Consider the following 25,529-nt stretch of genomic DNA (forward strand, 5'->3'; position numbering starts at 1 on the left):
CCTGTTGTTCTCCCTTGGGGACCCCCTGCACCCTGTGCCCCTGCGTGCCTTTCCCTGTGCCGAGCGATGTTCCCACATTAGCTCATTTACTCCTCACGACAACCCTTGGAGTAAACAGAAGAGATTATTTTCCCCCCATTACAGATCAGGAAATTTAGGCTGGGAGAAACTTCTTTATAAAACATCTCTTGGAGGCCAGGACCATGCTTCAATCCCCTTCTACAGACTTCCTCTGATTCTACCTAATTCCAGCAGCATTTTTTTTTTTTTGCCATTAATTTGTTTCAAATCTCCTGTGACCCTCTTGAAGACAGATCATATCTGATTCATTTCTGTACCTCAAACATCCATCACAGTGTGTAGCACACAGTAGGTATTCAATGAATGGATGGATGGATCTTGAATTCAGGCTCTGCAAAATTTCTGCCCTGGCTCTCCCCAGATTACAACCTTGAAAAAAGGCCTCCAGCCTTGGGGCACCTGGGTGGCTCAGTCCATTAAGCGTCGGACTGTTCATGTCCACTCAGGTCATGATCTCACGATTGGTGAGTTCAAGCCCCTGTGGAGCCCTGTACTGACAGCACTGAGCCTGCTTGGGATTCTCTCTCTCTCTCAAAATAAATAAATAAAACATTTTTTTTTTTTAAAGCTTCCAGCTTTGATCTCGTGACTTTTAAGCAATTAATTCGATAAACAAGTATTTATTTAGTGTCTACTACGTGGCAAGCAGGGAGGATAGAGCAGGAAACAAAACAGCAGAACCTCCTAGAGGTGCTCGTGTTCTCTTCTCACGGACAGAACCTTCGTCGGGACCTCCTCTCGGCAGCACCATCATGATGCCTCTGCTAGAAGACTGTGGTGAACAGTACAGACATGCCCTCTTGGAGTTCCAACCCTGATGAATAAATACACGGATAGCAACAAAAAACTACTCCCATACTCAAACCAAAATACCGCCAGCTCCCAGGCAGGTTAACAGTCCCGGGGCCCCTGTGTCAGGCACAGGCCTCCTGGTGTCCTCCTCTGGGTTCACTGTTCCCACTTCCTGGGCCGCTGCTTCCCCGCCTCCCTCCTCCCGGGTGCTGACCCAGGGGAAGAGCCTGGGCAGGTCCAGGACGCTGCCTTCTCGCCTGGGCTGCTGTCGGCATGGGGATCAGGGGGAGAAAGTGCTGCCAGGAGCGCAGGGTGGGGAAGCCAGGAGCTGAGGCGAGAGCTGGCTCTGGGTTGGTGGCAACTGGGACACTGGAGGTCACTTGCAGGGACATACTTCAGAGGCGCTGAGACTGACCAGGGGCCCAAGGTCACAGGGCTCACCACATACGTCTTTCCTGGTATCTTCCTTACAGGCACAGATTTTTGACTATGAAAACCCCTGTAGCTGTGGAAGGGATGGCAAGTATCGTCTCTCACCGCAAAGAAAATCTCAGATTATGAAGGCTCCGTGCAGAGCCCAGAAGGTGAGTCAGACCAACCCTTGAGTCTTTCCTTCCAGTTGCCCCTCTATCCGCCCTACAAGACAAACACGGCTGTGAAGCCATCGGACCTCCTTACACAATGCGACAGGGTCTTCAGCAGCCCTTTCTGGGTCTCCCGCACGTGCTCACCTTCCACCCAACTAACCCTGGGCACCATCGGTCTAACACCCTCTCCCACACACCCCTGCAGCTTCCGTAATCAGCTATTTTCACTTCAGTGACTCTATATACGTGCATTGGGTTACTTGGGGTGGACTTGGGGAGGCTGGAATTTAGAGGCTTCTTCACCTTCCAGGGTCCAGATCACCTCTTGATTTGGAGGTATAGGGCTGCAGCCTAAGAGGATTCTCTTATTCTATTAAACCAGTTGAAGGAGAAAGCCCGGAAGGAAATCAGAGTAAAGGAGGGGGTCACAGCATAGGTGCCTGGACGTACTGGGTGTGCCCTTACTTTTATGCAGTGTGGAGCCCCTTTACTTTCTTCCCTCCCTTTCCCCCTGAATAACGCTTCCTTGATTTTTAAGATTCAGTTTAAGGAGCCTCTTCTAAGTCACCTTCCCAGAACCCTCCAGTCCACGGTGACCTTAAGTTGCTGTGGATGTGTAGAGCTGTCACTGCACACGCAGCACATTCAATCACGTGTTGCCGCTGCGTCTTCTCCTGGGTTGAGAACTGGATCTGTTCAGTTTTGGCCACTGGGGTCTGCATGGAGAATACCCTTGAGTGCACGGTCTACAAGGCGAACTCCTTGGGGGCAGAGGGCGTGCCTCTACCTCTGGGAACCTCCCTCGCCCTCTGGCTCCCTGACAGGGTGCGTAAGGGCACACCTCCTTGCTGATCGATGACTGATTCAAGGTGAAAACTTGCTCCATCATCTGATTTCACTCTCGATAAGACAGGGAGGTAGCTGGCACTTTGGGAAGGTGCCCATACCTTGTCTGTTCTTTGGCTCATGTGCTGTTTCAGCAAAAACCAAGGCTGAAGAGAAATCCAGAGGAGTGGAAATTACAGGGAACACTGCTTTTCTCGGCGTGTGTTCCAAAGCGATGATAAAACATCCAAGTACACTTCCATTCCTAGCTCAGAAACCACAACAGACGGAAGCAAGTGTGGGTAGTAATTAGAGGCCAAGGTGAGGGAACAGAGTCATCCATCAGGCCCTGGAAAACCTCATCAAAGGAAATCAGCAGAGAGAATAAATGCTCCTTGGGTTTGTTTTGGAAGAAAGGACGGGGGGTTATGTCCTGGCTCCTGCAAATACAAGAGACTTGGCACTGGCTCGGACCATCCAAAGATCAACCCAGTAATTATGTGTTGTGGGCAGGGCCAGCCTGGTTTCTCAGTGCCACAGCCACTTCCTGTGGTGGGTGGCAAGTCTACGAGGCACAGTGATGCCAAGCTTTCTCGGCTCTCTACTCTGTGGAGAAGTTAGAATAAGGCCAAAGAGCATGGTCTAGAAACACATAGGGGGCCACTGTGAAGGTCATTTGAGCAAGATGCACCAGGTTTCAACCAGAACGGCTAGCTCTTTATGAACAGAAGCTAAGCCACGGAACGTGTTCTGGTGGCGAAACCAGTCTGGGAGAAAATGGATCTCCTGGATGAAGAGGCGCTCGCAGGCAGGAAGAGAATGAGGAAGCACCTTCTCTGATCTGGGCCAGCGGACAGTGTGGCCAACTTCATAATCTTTCCCAGAACTGTACAGAAGCATCCAGGGATTTCTGACCCTGTGAGAAGTTTAGGATCAGGTTGCCACTCTCTCCCTTAGCCCTGGCGTTGGCACCCTCTCTTAAGGGAGATGGCTTCTTTCCCTTCACCCCACCAAATCAACTAAATCAAAATGACCTACTCTGGTGAAAGTTAGTACTTGGGTACCTTCATGTACAGGAGCTTAGGGAGTGGGAGGTACCCAAGAGGAGGAAGTCGTGGTTCCCACAATTTTGGAGGGGAAATGGACTCAAAGGAGGGAAATGGCCATTGGGGATGACAGCTTTGGGAGTGTCTCTCCAAAAAGGAGTCCTTCCCAGGGTAATGCACCCCATGGAGTAACACTCCAGGGTGTCCATCCCTTACGCCCATGTGACTGGGTGCCCCAGGTCTGGGAATGAGGACCAGCCACAGAGCCCCTTTGAGGTTAGGGTCTCCAAAGGACCAACCAGAGGTCTCATTAGCTCCACCTCCGTGAAGATCGTGGAATAAAGCCTTGCCCATAGTGAGTGCCAATGATCTCGATAGGACATTTGTGCAAAATCCGCTTACTTCGTGTAAACCCTTTAAATTTTTAGGAGGTGCCCATACTGAGATGTGTTACTCAGCATTATAGGAGTTACTTCCTCACATGCTATGGTTGGCATGCAGTTCACCGACTTGGTAAAGATAGCTAGTAAGCTAGAGAACAACATGCCTGCTGTCTCTTGTTTAGTTCTCTACAGACATAGGTCACCACAAAGTCTTTGAACTTTCTTTCCCAGCTGTATTGAGATATAACTGATTGAATATATTTAAAGATGCAAAAAATTAAGCAATTAATTCAAATAATAATTTCAACAATTATTTTTATGTATTTGCTAACTTTTATATTAAGATTTGTTCATGGGATAAAATCTAGAAAACCACAGAAAATTATTAAAACAATCTCTTCATCTGTTTTTTTAAATTTTAGAGAGAAAGAGAGCAGAGGAGAGGGGTAGAGGGAGAGAGAGAATCCCAAGCAGACTCCACACTCAGCACAGAGCCTATAGGGGACTTGATCCCATGCCCCTGGGATCATGACCCAGGCCGAAATCCAATGCTTAACCAACTGGGCCACCCAGTTAAATAATCTTTTTGGTTAAAATAATCTTTTAGGGGCACCTGGGTGGCTCAGTCAGTTAAATGTCCGACATCGGCTCAGGTCATGATCTCACTGTTCCCGAGTTTGAACCCTGCACTGGGCTCTGTGCTAACAGCTCAGAGCCTGGAGCCTGTTTCAGATTCTGTGTCTCCCTCTCTGTCTCTACCCCTCCCCCACTTGTGCTCTCTCTCAAAAATAAATAAACACTAAAAATTGTTTTAAATAATCTTTTAATCTCTTATAATTGCACAAATCAGAGTTAGCCACCACTACCTTGCTGTAAATATGCTTCCAGTATTCTCTCTGCCCTCCTTTCTACTTTTATCTTTATTGATTTATTTAAGTTTATCCATTTTGAGAGAGATAGAGAAAGTGTTGGTGCGAGCAGGGGAGGGGCAGAGAGAAACAGAATCCCAAGCAGGCTTCTTGCTGCCAGTGCAGAGCCTGACATGGGGCTCAATCCCATGAGATCTCATAATCTCGATCATGAGATCACGACCTCAGCCGAAATCAAGAGTTGGATTCTTTTTTTTTTTTTTTAATTTTTTTTTCAACGTTTTTATTTATTTTTGGGACAGAGAGAGAGCATGAACGGGGGAGGGGCAGAGAGAGAGGGAGACACAGAATCGGAAACAGGCTCCAGGCTCCGAGCCATCAGCCCAGAGCCCGACGCGGGGCTCGAACTCCCGGACCGCGAGATCGTGACCTGGCTGAAGTCGGACGCTTAACCGACTGCGCCACCCAGGCGCCCCAATCAAGAGTTGGATTCTTAACCAACTGAGCCACCCAGGTGCTCCCCACCCCTTTTTATTTTAAAAGTTGAGATCCTATGATGTTATATCTGGTATACATCTGTGTGCACACGCACACACACACACACACACACACACACACATCTTTTATTTAATCATATTGTAAATACTGGCAATGAATATTTCTTCATGCACTTCTAGAACCCCTACCACAATCAAGATACAAAATATTTCCATTACCCCAAAAAGTTCTCTGGGCCCTTTCCCAGTCAGTTCCCTCAATCCCCAGCTCCAGGAAACCACCCATCAGCTATCTGTCATCATAGATTTGTTTTTCTAGTGTTCGCATAAATGAAATCATACGGTATGTATTCTTTTGTGTTGCCTTCTTTCACTCAGCATAGTGTTTTTGAAGTTCATCCACATTTTTGCAGGTCTAAGTATTCATTCCTCTTGATTAAGTAGCACTGTTTATTCCATTGTACGGATACGCCACAGTTTATCAACATTCACCTGTTGATAGATGTTTGGATTGTTTTCAGTTTGGGGCTACTATGAATAAAGCTTCTATGTACAGGTCTTTGTGTGGACATATGTCTTCATTTCTCTCGAGTAAATATCTAGGAGTAAAGTTGCTGGATCATAAGGTCTTATTTTAAATAATCATTTAAGTTTATATATTCAATTTATACATTTTAGGGGCGCCCGGGTGGCTCAGTCAGTTAGGCATCTGACTCTTGATTTGGGCTCAGGTCATGATCTCACAGCTTGTGGGATGGAGCCCCATGTCGGGCTCTGCTCTAACGACACGGAGCTGGCTTGGGATTCTTCCTCTCTCCCTCCCTCTCTGCCCCTCCCCTGCCTGCTTTCTCTCTCAAAATAAATGAATAAAACTTTACGTTAAAATGTATACATTTTAAAAAGTCAAAGTGTTCTTCAAAGTATTTGTACTGTTTTATAGTCCCACCAGTAAGATATGATCGTTCCACTCCCTCCACACGCTCATGAACACTTGTAGCCATTTGATTGTGTCATTACATATACTGGTTTTGGGTTTTGTTTTTGCCTTTTTTTACATAGACAGTTTTTTCTTTTAATTTCACATTCTATCATGAGTGTTACCCATGATATTAAAGATTCTTTATAAACGTCACTCTTTGTGGATGTATTGTATATCATTATATAGGGGAATTGTACTTCTGTTCAGTAATTCCCTATTGGTGAACATGTAGGTTGTTTGTAGTTTTCTCCATAAATAATGCTGTGAAAACATCTTTGTCAGAATAAGTGGTTACTTCCTTAGGACAAATTACTTATGTAATTCTTTCTAATGGTAGTGAAAAAGAACAAAATCATCTGTAATTTTACCACTTTGAGATAGCCAAACCACACCTCCAAGTAAAGTCAATTTTTAAAAAATCTACCTTGGGGTGCCTGGGTGGCTCAGTCGGTTGAGCATCCGACTTCAGCTCAGGTCATGATCTCACAGCTTGTGAGTTCAAGCCCAGCGTCGGGCTCTGTGCTGACAGCTCGGAGCCTGGAGCCTGCTTCAGATTCTGTGTCTCCCTCTCTCTCTCTGCCCCTAACCCACTCACATTCTGTCTCTGTCTGTCTCAAAAATAAATAAACATTTAAAAATAAAAAAGGTATCTTCATTTGGAAAAATAAAAAGAATCAGAGCAGAGAAAAAAATGTATTTAGGACTCTTAATACCTACTATCAAGAGCTCATTTCAGGGCATTTTGGTGCCAGGAGGAGAGATTCTAGCATTTCAATCTGCCCAATGGGCAGCTTTGGATTCTTCCAATGGAAGGGGTCCAGACCTTGAAGATAATTCCCTACAGATCTCAGAGCAAACTGTAGAGATGCTATCTCTCAAAATGTCAAGTGGAGCCCTAACCCTCTCCAGAAGAAGCGGAATGTACAAAACTCAGAAGTGAAATAACAGGCTCTTTTTTTCAGGCACTCTCATCCTCCCCTGTCAAATATATATATACATATTCTACAAAGCATTCTCATAGAATCCTCCCATTTCTGGGCTTTGGAAAGAATGCATTGCTAGACACACCCTCTCTAGATCCAGGGAGGAACTTCCTAAAAGCTGGGTGGTGTGTGTTCAAAGAAAAGAGAGGCTCTGAGTTGGACTGTTAGGACAGGACTTGACAGGCAAATGTTTCAAAGCCCCAGGCAGGTAGGTGAGCACCTGAGGAAGACTCACAGGTAGAAACCATCACTCTCAAGATGGTAAGAAAGGAAGAGAAAAACAACTTTTTTTTTTCCATCCAGAGGTTATAGTTATAGGAGGGTACACTCAAGCAATTCCTAGGCAGACTGAAGAAGCAACACTTGGAAAATGTGTGCCAAAGTCGCCTTGGCACTTTCTGTGCGCCACGCACTGGACTGAGTGCCTTATGTGCATCAGCTCTAATATTTAATATTCACAGTGACTCCATGAGGTTGTTAGCACTATTAACCCCAATTTTGTAGACAAGGAAATAGAGGCTCAGAGAGCTCATGTGTGACCCGAGCCTCTCTGACCAGATCCATATTATATGGATCCACATAGCCCAGTAATTCCCAGTCCTTTCCCCTTCTCCCACAGCAAGCAGCTCTCAGAAGAGTGCCCACGAATATTACCTCTGCTCTGTTCATTATATCCACATCTTCATCTACAGCTGGTCGCACTGCTGCTTTGGAAAGTATACACACCAGGATAGAAGAACAATGAATGATCCTCCTGGGGCACCCTGGTGAGGGAGACGGCCTGTGTAGAACAAAGGGCACTGGTCTGGGGATTAGAAGGGCTGAGTCCTAGCTTGAGATCTGCCATCAATAGCCTAACAACCATGGGTAAGTCATTTGACCTCTCTGGGTCTCTGTTGGTTCCTCTGTACGGGTACTGACACGCCCCCAGCATCCTTTTCCCCATTTGATGATAAGGCTTCTGTCAGGGCTCCTTGTGGGCATTGAGACTGTGTACGTTAGTATGAAGCCTCTTAGAGCCCTCAGCTACTAGAGCAAACAGCCTGCATTCCATCTTCCAGCTCTGCCACTTACTGGCCTTAGTCTCTCCTCTGCAGAATGGACCTACTTCATGGGGTTGCGTAAGGTTCAAAGCGACAATGCCGGAGTAAGCAGTACCTATGTGTTATGATTACAGTTAGTGGCATGGAATCTACATATCCCCACACCTCAGTTGATTTTGCTTGTTGTCTAAGTCCCGTGCGTCAGTTCCTATGATGAAGAAATGAATTTCACACAGGCCTCTGGTTCTCTCCGGAAGGTTACAAGAGGCAGGACACATGCTTGGTGCTGTTATTTAAAGGCATTTAAACCCAGAGCCACTAAGACAGCTGACTCCTTATTGAGGAGAAAGCCTCCTGCCTCTTGGTTCACTGCACAGTGATCTTATCATAGGCAAGATGCTCCCCCAGAAGGAAACAACACTAGTATGGTGTCTGGAGTCAAATTCCGTTGGGGATGTGTTCACCTGGGATCTGCAACCAGGGCAGAACCAGGAATACAGGAAGACGGGGAGCAGGAGGGGAGGGCCTTCTATAGACATTACCCATCTGCTTTTCATTCTAGGGACTGATGAGACTGCAGTGTCCTTGCTCCTGTATTTTAATAAAATTGTCCCAGTGGCACATCGCCTTAAAACCTGGAGGCACATCACACTAATTCAGACCAGGTGGACTTTGTAAAATGTCAGCACTTTAGACTATTTCATTCAACTCAAAATATTTTCTAATTTCCCTTGTGATCTCTTCTTTGACCCATCGGATATTTAAGTGTGTTGTTTCATTTCTAAATATTAAGGGATTTTCCACATATCCCTTCTAGTTTATTGACTTCTAGTTTATGATTCCATTGTGGTTAGAAAGCATACTTTGATTTCAATTGTCTTAAATTTGCTAAGGTTTGTTTTATGGTCCAGATTTTTAGTGGGGCACACTTTGTGTGCATTTGAAAAGAATGGGTATTTACTGTCAGGTGGAATGTCCTATAAATGTCAGTTTAGGTCAAGTTGGTTACTAGTGCTGTTCAAGTGTTCTCTAAACTTACTATTCTACCATCTGCTTTGTCTACTCACTCCATCTTCCTGAGGGAAAAGTGTTGAAATCTTCAACTATAATTATGAATTTCTCCATTTCTTCTTCCATTTCTATCATTTTTTTATCTCAGATATTTTGAAGCTCTGTTATTAGGTACATTTATATTTAGGATTGTTATGTCTTCTTGGTAAAATTATTCTTTTATCATTATATAATGGACTTCTTTATTGCCAGTAATACTCCTTGTATTTAAAGTCCACTCCAGCATTCTTGTGATTTACTGTTAGCATGATTTATCCTTCTCCATCTTTCTACTTTTAATTTATTTGTGTCTTTATATTTCAAGTGTGTTTCTTATAGGCAGCATCTAGTTGGGTCTAGCCTTTTTTATTCAACCTGATAATCTCTCCCTTTTATTAGGGGTGGTTTAGGCTATTTACATTTAATGTAGCTATGGATATGTTGGATTTCAATCTACCTTCTTGCTAGTTGTTTTCCATTTGTCACATCTTTTCTTTGTTTCTTTTTACTCTTTCCCTGTCTTCTTTTGAATTCATTTAGTATTTTTTTATTATTCCATTTTACCTCCACTTAAATTTATTTATTTATTTATTTATTTATTTATTTATTTATTTATTCTCTTTTTTTTTTTAAGTAAGCTCTACCCCCAACATGGGGCTCAAACTCACAACCCCAAGATCCAGAGTCACATGCTCCTCCAACTGAGCCAGCCAGGTGCTCCCTCCACTTAAAGTTTTTAAATTGAAAGTGTTGCCATAAATACTGAAACCTTGTAATGTACTGAGTCTTTTTTTTTTAAGTTTATTTATTTTTGAGAGAGACAGAGACAGTGCAGGTGGGGGAGGGTAGAGAGAGAGGGAGAGAGAGAGAGAGAGAGAGAGAGAATCCCAAGCAGACTCCACACTGTCAGTGCAGAGCCCAATGTGGGGCCTGAACCCATTAAGCCACAAGATCATGACCTGAGCTGAAACTGAGTCAGCTTAACCTACTGAGCCACTCAGGCACCCTGTACTGACTCTCTTAATGTATTGTTAACTAGAGGTCCTTTTTATTTTAACTGAAAGAGCATAGACTTTGGAGTCAAACAAACCTTCATCTGTAATGTGGCTCCACTAACTGGCTATGTGACTTTTGTCAACTATAGGACTCAACTTACCCATTTGTAAGATTGAAATAATCATTACTAACTTTCAGAGTAACAATGAGAATCAAATGAAAAAAATAATTATGATAGCTAGCATAGGTCTAAAACATAACAAATGCTTAATTAATGTCATTTGCTTTAATTTTATTTGTTTTCTTCACACAGCTGTTTCTTTTTTTTTTCAACGTTTATTTTTATTTTTGGGACAGAGAGAGACAGAGCATGAACGGGCGAGGGGCAGAGAGAGAGGGAGACACAGAATCAGAAACAGGCTCCAGGCTCTGAGCCATCAGCCCAGAGCCTGACGCGGGGCTCGAACTCACGGACCGCGAGATCGTGACCTGGCTGAAGTCGGACGCTTAACCGACTGCGCCACCCAGGCGCCCCAACACACAGCTGTTTCTAAAAGAGGTTTGAATGCTACCAAGGAAGCAAATACCCGGCCTATTTCCTACCACTTCTGATGTCCTTCATGAGCCCAGAGCAGACATTGCTAATCAACCACAGCACTGTTTTATTATTTTATTTATTTATTTTTTAATGTTTATTTATTTCTGAGACAGAGACAGAGCATAAGTGGGGGAGAGGCAGAGAGAGAGAGGGAGACACAGAATTGGAAGCAGGCTCCAGGCTCTGAGCTGTCAGCACAGAGCCCGATGTGGGGCTCGAACTCACAAACCATGAGATCATGACCCAAGCCAAAGTTGGTGGCTCAACCAACTGAGCCACCCAGGCACTCCAGCACTGTTTTAAATAAACTCAGACATAACATCATGCCAACCAAATGGAAAAGGGCCAAAATAGAAAACCTATCTACCACCAAAGGCTAACATATCAACCCTACTTAAAGTTGTTTTTAATACATTTATTATTGTAAGTGGGTTAAATCTCCCTTTCCTCTAGCAACTTTTTATGTTGCTTGCTTAATCAAATCCTTCACTAAAGGTGTTGCAAGGGAAAACTTCAGTTTGTTCAGGTCCAGTGATCCCAAATGCTGAATCAATGAGGTTTGTATTTGGCATCTGTGAAACCAGATACCAAAGAAGAGAACAGGGTGAAAGCAGAGACATTGGCCAGACATCAGGAGCAGGACCGCAAGGCCGGCTCATCGCCTCTTAGTTTAGAGTCTGACACAAGCATGTGATGAGGGCCTGGCGTCTCATGACGGGCACCAACTATTCCTCCTGGGGCCTCGGGTGTCACTCAGCAATGGATGGACAAAGGACGATCTGTCATTTGTCATTTGATTTGAAAAAGGCCTTGACCTTGTACCATAGCAAAGCACTGAACACTCCTTGTCCAGCTGCCTCTCTCCTGCCCAGCCCTGAAAATAAAGACTTCCTGTTAATGATGCTGGGGCCATTGGCCATGTCCAGAGACAAGCTGGTGCTCAGGAACATGTATGCAGCTTTGTCTCCTCAGGATCCTGAGCCTGCTGGGTGGGGACTGACTTGGTCAGTGGCACCACGGCTGCCCTCCTTGTAACCCCAAGAAGGACTGATTTATAACAGAACTGCCTTCTTATTATTTAGGAAAACATCAGTGAGAAAACAACCCCAATGTCTGAAGGGAGATTAAACGAGGTCCCGTAACCTACTCTAAGCCCAGATCTGCAAGGACATCTGTGTTCTCCACCACCACCCACCTTGCTCTCTTTTTTTTATATTTATTTATTTATTTATTTATTTATTTATTTATTTATTTATTATTTTGAGAGAAATAGAGAGTGCAAGTGGGGGAGGGACACAGAGAGGAGGAGAGAAAGAATCCCAAGTAGACTCTGCACTGTCAGTGAAGAGCCCAACGCAGGGCTTGAACTCATGAACCACAAGATCATGACCTGAGCCAAAGTCAGATGCTTAATCAACTGAGACACCCGGGGGCCCCTACTATTTCTCCTTATTGTTCTTATTATGGAAAGTTTCACAAAAACATCCAGGGCGTGGGTGGGGTTTCTTAAATTTTCCCACATTACCATAGAGTGTTCTATACTTGCACCAATTTGAAACATAGAAATAAACTGAATGAGTGCTTTCTTCTAACATACTTCTGTGATTTGGGCAGATATTACCAGAATCCTTAGAAACAGAGTTGGAGGAGGGACACCCAGGTGGCTCAGTCTGTTGAGCTTTCGACTTTGGCTCAGGTCGTGATCTCATGGTCTGTGAGCTTGAGCCCCGCATCGGGCTCTGTGCTGACAGCTCAGAGCCTGGAGCCTGCTTCAGATTCTGTGTCTCCTTCTCTCTCTCTCTCTCTCTCTCTCTCTCGGCCCCTCCTCCATTCACACTCTATCTCTCTCACACACACACACAAAAATAAACTTAAAAAAAAAAAAGAAACAGAGTTGGAGGAAAAAGTTCCTTCTACCCCATTTATCACAGATAAAATGTCTTACTCTGGCATTTACTATTTACTGTTTTGAAAATGATTTGGTCCAAATGTGTAAGAATGGTTAAAAATAGATGATAGATAGATAGATGATAGACAGATAAACACACACACACACACATACGATTCTCACTCTGAGTTTTCAGTGGAGGAGATGCAGCTTAAACCCTTAGCCTCAGAGTTCTTGTTGCCCCTAATACTGCTTCATGTTCATGATCATTTGGAAATGTCATAGCTCTATGCCAACATTACTTAGGCAAAATAAAAACAGTAACAATATCAAAAAACCACTCAAATGTCAATGGAACATCTACTTTAAGCTGGCTGCTTTCATATGCACTGTCTCATCTCATCCTTATCAGGGTCCTCTGAGCTGAACATATTAAGCCCTTGTCCAGAAAAACTTGAGTACCAATGAACAGCCTACCCAGAATAGACAGTTACATGACAGAGCTGGGATTTTTTTTTTTTTAAGATTTTATTTTTAAGTAATCTCTACACCCAATATGGGGCTCAAACTCACAACCCTAAGATCAATAACTGTGTGTTCTTCTGACTGAGCCAACCTGATGTCCCCAGAGCTGGGATTTGAACCCAAGCCTAGAACCTGACTCTAAATCCAATGTTTATTCAACTCTTCCTTATATATAAAGAGGGGCATTACTTCCCTGAGACCACAATGTTGAAATGTGGACTTTTTTTTCTCTATTCAGGATATGGAGTCCCTACAAGTTACATGAATTTCTTCCCAACACAGAGGGCAGGAGAGGAACTGGGAGAGGCCACCCCGTCCATTCCCACGATTGGCCACTGATGGACCCCGAGGCAGGGTAGGGTGCCAGCAGAGCCAGGAAGTGTCGCTCAGTGCTATCAGCCCCTGGAGCAACAGCTCCTGTCCCCTCACCATGCCTCCTCTTCCTCATGCCACCATGTTCCTCACTCTGCATGCCAAGTGTGGTTCCTGGACCTGACAGAAGCTGTCACTCCTAGATCTCCTCTCAGCTTCACCTCAAGAAATGCTCTCACCTCCCCACTTTCTTCGAAGTTCAGTTCAAGGTCTGGGTTTCTGTGAGCCTTTGGTGATTCCCAGGCAAAAGTCATCAGTCAGCCTCTATGCTTCTACATAGCAGTTGGCACCTGAAATGTGCCATCTTTCACCCTTTTCTTGGTAGACTATGCAGTCTCTAAAGGCAGGAGACAAGCATTACTAGTCTAAGGGCCTAACACAGGTCTTCAATAATGGTTACTTAAACTGAATGGAATTTAATTAAATTGAATTAAACTGGTTCTTTGAGACAAAATTCAGGGAGGAACATATTTTATGATTTGTTATGAGGACTATTTGCTAATGTTTCTGCAATATCAAAAGATTAAGGAGCAAATGTTCTCACGAACATATTCAGGCTTGTAATCCTGACTGAATATGTGATTGACTATGTATACTGTGTGCAAGGCAGACACCGCTGGGTACATAAGGTTAATAATTTTGTGAGATAAGAATGTGATAGAATGAGGCAATTTTGAAATTATGACTAAACCATGTGTCCTTCACAGAGTTGACTCGAATTAGCACTACAGATTTAACCATTAGTTTGAGATAGTCTTTCAAATGCCTAGGAAGAGACTCAAGAATCACTTCCAGGAGGCTGTTCTAGAAGTTTTCCTATCCATAGTCATCAGCCAATAACCACACACTTCTTGGGGCTTTGCATAATCATCTCATGCCATCCTTCCCATGATGTTATAAGGCTGACGCTCTTGGCTTCCCCACTACTCACATGGAAAAGTGAGGTAGCTTGAGGGAAAGTAAGGCCTGCCCAAGGCCTCACAGGGAGTAAGTGGTGGAACGGGATGTGAACCCGGGCAGTCTGGCTCCAGAGTCCATGCTCTGTGCTCTCCAGCTACGACACACTGGCCCACTAATCTACTTCAAGCAAACTCATCCTTAGACCTAGCTTAATCTGAATTATTAATATTTACCTCTTGATTTCCAGGTGTGCCCTCTGTGGAAGAGAGAAAAAGATATTCAACACTCTCTTTATAATCACACCATGAATATTAGAAGATAGTTTTTAGGCCGTTTTTGAGTTCTCTTTCTGATATGTTTACTAATTCCATTTAGCTTTAAATGTCTCTTAGAGATTCTCCACCCCACCCCTGGTCATCTCAGCCACCACAGTTCTCAGGGCCCACTGAATTGTTTTTAGATAGTCTTCCCAAATTATGAAGGCCCTAACTGGATAGGCGTGTTCTCTAGCTAAGGCCCTACGAAGGCCATATGTGGGAAAGTATTCAGAAATTGTGCTTATCTTCTCCACATTAACATTCCAGCATTATGTTCTTTTGTTTTCCCAACATTTTCCCTATTGCTGACTAATTTTGGAGTTGCGACCCAGCTGTTAACTTTGAAACTTTGTAACATTGTATTTTTTTTACTATAGTGCTTGTGAGCCATTTCTCATCTTGTATTTATGGTGCGAATCTTTTTTTTTTTTTGTCAAGGCCAATCTAAAGGGTCATATTGAGTTTAGTTCTCAGTGTTGGGATGTTGCCAGCTCCACCTAATTTGGTATCATCCACCAAAAGCAAGATATTTATTCTCAACTCCATCATGTGGGTCACTGAAGAAAGTATTTATATAAACCTCTTTTCCCATAAATATACTTTCCTGGTTTCCAGATAGTCTGGGAGTGGTGAACTGAGTTCACATTTTAATCTTTGCCAAGAACTGCAGTTGATTATCTAAGCATTATGCCGACTTATGAAGAAACAATCAAAATTCATTTCCAAATCTGAAGAAATACTGATGTTTGGCCACTGCTCAGTTCCTGGAGGACAATCAAAGTTGAATTTATTCTAAATACAGGAGGGACAGCAGTGTTCTTTGGAAGAAGCAAAAGCTTGGCCTCGATATCTGGAACTTACTGAGAGGTCTCTGCCCCTCATCTTGCTTCCAGAATGGCATTCCTTTTAGTTATTGCTAACCAGAGAAAATTTACAGTCTGGTAGCAAGCCAGGGCAATGATGAACTGAAGTATTGGAAGCCTTTAAACACAGGTTTTTATATTGTTTATTTTATATCTTGTGCCCCAGAGAGGAGAAGGTAGACCTTCTTTTAAAAAATGAAGCTTCATGGCTTTTTCTGGGCTTTCCATATTTGTAGGGTGAACTGATGCATTGCTTCTGCCAAAAAAATCCCAGACCTGGCCGATAATCAGAACCACCTGGAAAGTTTGGAAAATTCACAGAGTCAACCCTTTCCTAGCCTTCCTGAATCTTCATCTTGAAGTTGGTGTTAAGAAATGGGGGCAGGGCATCCCTATTTTTTGAAACCTCCCCAAACTGATTAAATCATTTATGGTTAAATCCATGGAATGGATTGCCAAAGAGCCATTTGAAAAGGCTACAAGTGCTGATATGGAAAGATCTCACATTAGCCATACAGAATGTGTAGTAGTATGTGTGTGTAGTAGGATTCACCCCATTGGGATGAATTTGTCATGAATATACACCTTCCACATACTTACATACATCCACCTATATGTGTATACTGCATACATTCAGGTGCTTCACCAGAAGCACCTGTCAATCAGGAAGAATGCCACCAGAGCACCTCTGCCTGGTGTAACCCCTTGAGATGACAGATCATAGGGGACAGGGAATGAAGGGAGGGACCAGGGAGTTTGGGGTCCCATGGGGGTAGAGCCAGTGTCTATTTACCAACTGACATGGAAGTATTTCAACATTTTATACCACGTAAGGCTTCATCCTGCATTTACACACACAAAAAAAAAAACACAAAAAACAAAAAACAATTCTGGAAGTTTTCCTAAGAATCTGAGACCAGCGGCCTATCTCTCCATCAACACTGTCTGGTTGATTTAAGTAGACAGATAATTTACTGGGAATATACTGGGTAGAATTATCAGGAAAGCTTAGAAAACAGACAAGAATAAAGGGAGGGCAGACGATTAGTCACAACCACAGGCAAGGCCACATTCCTGCACCCAATGCTGACGCCACCCCCTCATCACTGGAGGCTGCTGCTGTCACCACTGCTACTTGCAAACTTTAGAATAGCACTTGGTGCATCATGTCATGACTATCTAAACATTTATCTGCCTCTCCCACTGGACGGTGAGCTCCTTGAACTTAGGAAGAACATCTTAATTCCTCAGTTTCCAGCCCCCACCCGAACCGGGCACCCAGTGAGCAGAGCGTTGAGTGAAATAAATGAGCAAATAAAATTTGGCTTCTAGATATTATGCTAGTACAGCAGAGTGAGGGCCATATCTAGCTGTATGTGTCACTTTATTATTTATTTACCTATTATTTATTAAGTAGGCTTCGCACCCAGTGCAGAGTGCAACACAGGGCTTGAACTCATGACCCCAAGATCAAGACCGGAACTGAGATCAAGAGTCAGACCCATAACTGACTGAGCCACCCAGGCACCCCTGTATGCGTCACTTTAGACCATTCTAGAAAATGAACTGGTGCACGTGCTTTCCCATCCTTCATTCCTCCATCAATGGTCTATCAGACGTGGCTTCAACAAAAATATTGGGTTGGGTTTCATGGTGGATTCATTCTGTCTCTTTCTTTGAATCCAGCATTCTTTTCAGCAGAGATGGTATAAATCCATGAAGTGATTATCTTAATTTCAAATCTTACACCCAGCCTGAAGTGGGGCTAGGGGGTCAACTGTGCTTCCATCTCCTTTAGAACTTTTGTTTTGATTGCCTACATACATGAAAGAATGCCCAACCACATCTCTGAGCCTGTTCTACACAAGCCACTTGAAACCAACATGGTTGCTAGAGTCCAGAATCCTGGAGAGAAGAATAAAAATAAACCGTATCTTAAGAACTGCAGCAGCTTTCATATAAAAGCCAGTTGAGACCAGGCTCCACTTGACCCACAAACATGCTACGTAACTCTTCCAACTTTCATCTGCTTTTTTCCAGCCCATGAGAGGAGTCCGAGACTGGGAAGCTGTGAAGATAGAGGGTAATAGCATGCTAATAGCAATCACAAAGAAGAAAGTAGATGGCCTTTGTTTATTGATGATTATATACTATTCATTCACAGAAAAAGACCTAATACAATTCACTAGAAAAGATAGAAGCTCAGAAAAGTGAAAACTCACATTCACACCAAAATCTGTACATGAATGTTTGTAGCAGCCTTATTGGTGATAGTCTCCAAACTGGAAATGACCCAGATGCCCTTCAAAGGATGAATTAAATAAACTGTGTTACATCCACGTCACAGAGTACTACTCATCCACAAAGGAGCAAATCACTGACACATGCAACAACTTGAATGAATTTCCAGAAAACTATGTTGAGTGAAAAAAAGCCAATCCCCAAAAGTTACATAATGTATATAACATTCTTGAAATGACGAAACTATAGAAATGGAGAACAGGTTAGCAATTACCAAAGGTTAAGGAGACGGTGGGGACAGAAGAGAGTGGCTATAAAAGGGCAGCATCATGCATTCTTGGAGAGATGGAATGTTCTGTATCTTGACTGAATCAATATCAATATCTGGTTGTGAAACTGTACTATAGTTTTGTAAGATGTCACCATTGGGAGAAACCAGGCAAAGAGTTCACAGGATCCCTTGGTATTATTTCTTAAAACTGCATGTGAATCTGCTATTATTTCAAAGTAAAAAAAATAATAAAAAATGAAACAAAAGATATAAAAATAGAAAATAAAAACCTAAGAGGTCAAAACTCTAAGTTCTTGTGATCAAGCATTACATTTATTTCTGAGAGTTCTTGTAGCAAAAGAAAAAGGAAACCACGATTGGTCAAATATTCTTGTTTCCTCATGAAAGTAATTACAGTAAATTTTTGGGAGACACAATCTTTCCCCTGGGAGTCAATTCTAAAAGGGCAATGAACTTAGTCTTAAAATACAACCCCAGGGCACAAAATAAATTCTACAGGTGGGGTGTCTGGGTGGCTTCGTCGGCTGAGCATCCGACTTCGGCTCAGGTCATGATCTCATAGTTTGTGAGTTCGGGCCCCACATTGGGCTCTGTGCTGACAGCTCAGAGCCTGGAGCCCGCTTCGGATTCTGTGTCTCCCTCTCTCTCTGCCCCTCCCCCACATGCGCTCTGTCTGTCTCTGCCTCTCAAAAATGAAGAAAACTAATAAAAAAATTTTTTTTAATAAAAAAATAAAAAGATCTACAGAGGTGAAGCCAGCTCAGGGTTCAGGTGCTATTCCTTTTTTTTTTTTTTTTAATTTTTTTTTTTTTAACGTTTATTTATTTTTGAGACAGAGAGAGACAGAGCATGAACGGGGGAGGGTCAGAGAGAGGGAGACACAGAATCGGAAACAGGCTCCAGGCTCTGAGCTGTCAGCACAGAGCCCGACGCGGGGCTCAAACTCACGGACCGTGAGATCATGACCTGAGCTGAAGTCGGCCGCTTAACCGACTGAGCCACCCAGGCGCCCCTCAGGTGCTATTCCTTTTAATGCTTGAGGACTCATGACTTGGTTAAGGGATCCTATGGGAAAAAATGATGCAACTTCCATGGCCAGTCTTATACCTAAATGGCGTAGATGATCACCCAAAAAGTGTGGCTTCAGGGAAACCAACAAGACACTCTTCACAGCCCAGCTATGTCTTTCCAGTGTGGTGTCTGAAAGTCCATCATTAGCTATATGCACTCCTCTGGGCTGAGAATTTTTGGTCTCTGGTTTCCTCTACTGACAATTCAGAGAGCGGGCCTTGCTCAAGTGGTGCACACACAAGGGGCCTCTGAGCGTCAAAGAGACTTGGAGAAAGAATGTCACACCTTCTGCTTTCCCTGCTGTGATGACAGATGTCTCTTCTCTCTAAGGGCAACCCCCAACCTATGCTTCCCAACCTTTGGTTCTCACCTCTACAAGTATCCCCTCTCTCTCTCCTGAATCATCAGTTTGCCCTGTGTCAGCACAGACTCGTTCCCTAACCTCGGAACTCTAAAAGCCAAAGATCCAAACAACCCAACACTAAAGCTTCACCTCCTTGACAGCACATCTTCCCCTAGCTCCTGTGCCATTTCTTCCTTTTCCTTCACGGCAAACTCTGCACTGGCCAGAGGCTTGGTCTCCACTTTCTCGCCAGCCTTTCACTACTCAGCCCTCATCAAGGGGGCGCCACACTTGGAGCCCGCACAGTCGACCTCTATGTTCCCAACCCTGGCAGTCACCTCTGTTATTATCGTACCAGTTCGTCCTGCAGCATTTCTGCCCAGCTGCCACCCCTACTTCATGGCAGGCTCTTTTCTCTTGTCTACCATGACTTCTCTCTGTCATGTGTTTCTTCGCACCTCACTGGCTTGTGGCACATTCTGAAGGCGGGGTGAGCTGCTGGAGCACGTAAGGGATTTGCTGCGTTTGTTTGCTCCTCCTCTGCCCCCTTACACGTAGAGTGTCCTTTGTCTTCTCTATCTTCACTCTCCTTAGGTAATCCTAACCAATCCGAGAGCCATTGACTCCCAAATCTGTACTTCCACCTCAGGTCTCTCCCCAGAACTCCAGATCTCTCTATCCAAACGCCAACTCAACTCCACAGGGATGACTGATTGACGTCTCAAAGTTAACAGTCCAAAAATAGAAGTGAAGATTTCTCCCTCAACCTGTTTTTCATCCATTCTGCTCTATGGAAATACCAAACACCCAATTGCTCAGGCCAAAAACTTTAGAGACTTCCTTGCTCTCTTTCTTCTCTTCCCCAACAGCCAATCCATCAGCAAATCCTGCCAACTCTACCTTATCCAGAATCCATCCCTGGTCCAGCTTACCACCTTCCCTCTCCTGGGCCACCTCTATAATCTCTAATTGACCTCCAGCCTCTATTCTCCATCCATCCAACCCTAACCTCAGCCCATCTTCTACACAGGAGCCAGAATAATCTTTTCAAATATAAATGGGATCGTGTCACTCCTTTGCCTACAACCCTCCACCGGATTCCCATCCAATTAGACAAAATCCCTACAACCTACAAAGCTCAAACCATCTAGTCAGTCCCTGCTGACTCCCTCTCGTTCCACCCTCTGCCCAGAGAAGTTCCAGCCATGTGGAGAAGCACAGACCATGTCTACCTCGTAATGGGAGTAATATTCTCAGAACCTGGCCCAGCAGGTGCACAGTAATTATTTGTGGATTCACAAACGATTTCATAAGACAAACATAATTCTAGACTGGTAACAACAGCTCTGTATCTCAGGGTCCTGGCTTGAAAAGCCAGCAACTATAACTACCACTCTTCCTGGTTTGCTGCAAGAACTAATGGGGGAAAAAAATTCTAGCTCTAAAAAATCCACTCAATTGTTCTTTAATGGGTACATGTTCCAGTGTGAGTCCTGCGATGGCAGATAGGGCTCCTCCTCACTTTCTTCTTTGTGTGCAATGACACAAGGCTCTCGAGTCGTCAAGCAAATGCTCCATTTGTGCCTTTTACATCTGCTTCAGTGTGTGATTATCATGGCATGATAAGGGATGTGGGTGAAGGGAACAGGGTGCATGTGGAGGAGATAATTATTTCAAGTGAAGCAACAGTGTCTGGGTAGAAAGCAGATTTATCCAGGCGGTGGGCTCAGAGAAGCCACACAAAAGAACACAGTCCCTGAAGCAGGAAGTGTGCTATCAGCCGGATCCGCGGGAGGCCTGACCGCCGCTGCGGGCACGGTCTGAAGCGGATTCCAGTTTTCTGCACGTGATGGAAGTACTGCATTTTGCTAGTGTGTTCTTTTTCTCGAGGGCACGTTTTGTTCAGTTGACAGTCTCAGGCATGCTTTAGTCGCAGCTTGTGGCAAAGGGAAAGGATCGGGGAAGAGGGTGTCACACTCCCCAGTCAACCTGCAATCACATCCGGTAGTTCAGGAGAATTAATACCTACTCATTTATTCTCATCTCCCTTTCCATCGCCAGCCTTTCTTCTTTTTTCCATCTGTAAATATTTAAGTTTATGCCTCTAAAAAGCGGGGTGGTGGAGGGCTTACAAAACCACAGCAACATTGTTATGTCTGACAGATTCACCAATAATTCCTTAATATCAGATAGCCCCCTTAGTAGTAAATTGCCATGATTATATATACATATATATATTTAATAATTTAATTTAATATATTTACCACGTTTATTTATTTTTGGGACAGAGAGAGACAGAGCATGAACGGGGGAGGGGCAGAGAGAGAGGGAGACACAGAATCGGAAACAGGCTCCAGGCTCTGAGCCATCAGCCCAGAGTCCAACGCGGGGCTCGAACTCACGGACCGTGAGATCGTGACCTGGCTGAAGTCGGACGCTTAACCGACTGCGCCACCCAGGCGCCCCTAATTTAATATATTTAATTTAATTAAATAATTTAATATATATTTAATTTAATATAATTTATAATTTATTTTATTTTTTATAAATTTAAAATAAATTTATTTATAATTTATAAATATTAATTTATAATTAATTAATTATATTTATAATTAATTTAATTTAATATATTTAATTTAATTTAATAATTTTATATATATATTTAATAATTGGTTTGTTTAAATCAGGATCCAAGCAAGGTCCACATACTGCATTTGACTGATATGCCTAAAGTTTTAACCTAAAGTTTCCTCTTCCCTCCTTTCTTCCTCCTTGTTACTTGTTGAAGAATAAGGTACATTTTTCCATAGAGTTCCCCCATTTTGGATTTTTCTGATTGAATTCCTCTAGTATTATTTAACATGTTGCTCCTCCCCTGAATTTCCCATAAATCAAATGTTAGATTTAGAGGCTCAATCTGATTTGGGTTTTGTTTTTTGGGGGGGGTTTGGGGAGAGCGGTTTGGCAGGAATATTTCTTTCTTTCTTTTTTTTTTTTTTTTTTTTTTTTTTTTTTTACATTTAATTTTGAGAGAGAGAACACAATCAGGGGTGGGGCAGAGAGAGAGAGAGAGGGAGACACAGAATCCGAAGCAGGCTCCAGGCTCTGTGCTGTCAGTGCAGAGCCTGATATGGGGCTCGAACACATGAACCGTGAGATCATGACCTGAGCTGAAGTGGGACGCTTAACCAACTGAGCCACCCAGGCACCCATGCAAGAACGTTTCATAGGTAGTGTTTCATATTCCCATTGGCGGCACTTGATGACTAGATGTCCCTCACAATGTTAACCACCACCGGCAATCAGTGCCTAAACCCACTATTCCACGGACGTTTTGCAAGATAGTAAGATTCTAACGCTATCATTCCTTCTACATTTATCACCTGGAATATTTCGACACAGAAACTTTCCCTCATCAACTATCTGGGTTGCCCTGGGCTACACTTGAAAGAGTTCACTGCCTGCTAGGGAAACAAGGCAAACTCAGATGCACCCGCCATGCTGCGTGGTAAGTGTTCACCAAAGCATCAGTGCGGGAGGAAGATGGAGTGAGCAGGGGAAATGAGACAGTGGCTCCTCCTCCCCAGGGTCCTCGCTATTTCTGCAAGGATGATTATGAGCTGGCGGATTGCTGAGCCCTTAAGTTTCTACTTCACAATCGAGCTTACCTGCACACTTCCCCATTTTGGACTGAGCTTTCTCCTGACTCTGGAGTTCAGCTGTGAGAACAGGAACCCCACCTTATTCTTCTTGAATCCCTCATAGATCTAGCAAGGCACTGACTGCTGAGTAGGCTTTCCGTCAATGACTGACGACTGCTTGTACATTCAGGGTGCTAAACTATTTATCAATATCATAATCACCCTCCAAAGCACTTCTGAAGTATCTCTCTGGTCACAGGGCTGGATGAAACGATATAGCTCCATCCCTCATTAAGTCTCAAATCACCACAGATTGACATGAAGGAACCTGACATTTGAATCAGCCCTAAATGCATATACAAGTACACAGACATGTTCAAAAAGTAATATGCTCCTGCCAAATTGATTTCCAGAGTATATTCCCCGTCAGTGTGTGAGAATGCCTACTTCTCCAGCCTCCTGCCAACATTAGACATTGTCATTTCTTGAAATCTTTGCTAATTCTATAGATGAAAATGGAATCATATGTTCTAATCTAGACATCCAACGAGTAGTGAGAACAAATACCTCTTCATATTGGCCATTTGTGCTTCTCCTTCTGTGGCTAATTACCTACTCACATCGTTTGCTCATCTTTTGACGTCTTTTGATGTCTCTATGTGCTGCCCGATGGGGGTGGGTGTTAGATGTCACCACTATGCAAGAAATTGGGGACGCTATTTTTTAATCTATTGTAAAAAAATAGAAAGTACACGTTAGCAAAAATGTTTAAAGAAAAATCATTCATGGGGTGCCTGGGTGGCTCAGTCAGTTAAGCGTCCGACTCTTGGTTTCAGCTCAAGTCATGATCTCGATGGTTTCACGGGTTCGGGCCCTGCATCGGGCTCCATGCTGACAGTGTGGAGCCCTGCCTGGGCTTCTCTGCCTCCCTCTCTCTCTTCTCCTCCCTCACTGGCACTCTGTCTCTCTCAAAATAAATAAATAAACTTAAAAAAAAAAAAAGAAGAAAAGAAAAATCATTCACAATCCTACTTCTCAGGCAGAATTGTTAATAATTTAGTTATTTCCTTCCAGACTTTCTATAAATATGTGTGTTTTAGACACGTGGGATCTCACTATATTCAGCTTTCCTGTAACCTGGTTTCTTCATAGGGCCATTTGCAATTTCTTCAAAGAATGACAAATCAATAATACAAAGATCAAAATAGAGTCCAATAATAAAAAAATAAGCAAAGTGTATGAGTTAGGTGAATAACCAGGTACCTGAGTTCAGACTGGTTTGCTTTCATCACTCCCAGACTGGAGGTGAGGCTGGAGGGTCAGGAGTTGCTGAGGCAGATTAGAACTCCTACAAACAAGTACCTAAAAAGTGTTTTAACAAGTTTACCTGGGATCTGGAAAGCATTTTAAGATTCTGAGCTAAAAGACGGACAACTGAATTTTATCAATTAAGAAGAAACACCGAGAGACCATTGGCCTTCACCCAGAATTTATAACAAGGCGCTGTTACTTTTATTATCTGTAATACCTTAATATAGTACCTTGGGCTGGGAAATGCATTTACTCCAAGAAACAGGCATTTCTTATATTATGATTCCTGTGATAAATCAGGAAAGGAGATGCGATGTGAAGAGGTATTCACCCCTACTCTTATTTGGAAGTATAAACTAGAATGAACATACAAATCTATCTTTCACTGCCATAGAATTCGCAATGATTCAAAGAAACGATAATGCCCCAGTGAGGATTCTCACACAGAGATGGAGGTCGTGTGCTTTGGGACCAGCCTTCCGGGAGGAGATTGGGTAATAATAAGGTCTGGAGGATGAGTGTGCTCTTTGATGCAGCAATATCATTGCTGGGCTTTATCCTGAGAAAACCACCATCAGTTTGAGTGATAAAGTACGTATAAAATAACATAAGGGATTGGGCAAGGACACAATGACAGATTCATACCACAGACTACTACAGGGCAATGAAAATCATATTTTAGGGGCACCTGGCTGGCTCAGTCAGTCAAGCATCCAACTCTTGATTTCGGCTCAGGTCATGATCTCATGGTCATGGGGTTGAACTCTGCATCAGGCTCTGCACTGAGCACGCAGCCTTCTTGGGATTCTTTCTCTCCCTCTCTCTGCCCCTACCCTGCTCATGCTGTCTCGAAATAAACATTTAAAAAAATATTTCAGCTGAGTATTGGCTGCTGTAGGAGAATGTGCACCATGCATTAGCACGGGAAGAAGGCGGGGTGCGGACAACAGCACACGACACGACCCGGTTTTTATCTGTGCATATGTGCACACGGATGACTGGAAGCGGATTCACGAAACATTGGCGATAACTTTTT

This window comes from Lynx rufus, unplaced genomic scaffold (genome assembly GCF_022079265.1).
Source record: "Lynx rufus isolate CCGP_SWC_20201006 ecotype Redwood Valley unplaced genomic scaffold, mLynRuf1.p SCAF_17, whole genome shotgun sequence".
Lineage (NCBI taxonomy): Eukaryota > Metazoa > Chordata > Mammalia > Carnivora > Felidae > Lynx > Lynx rufus.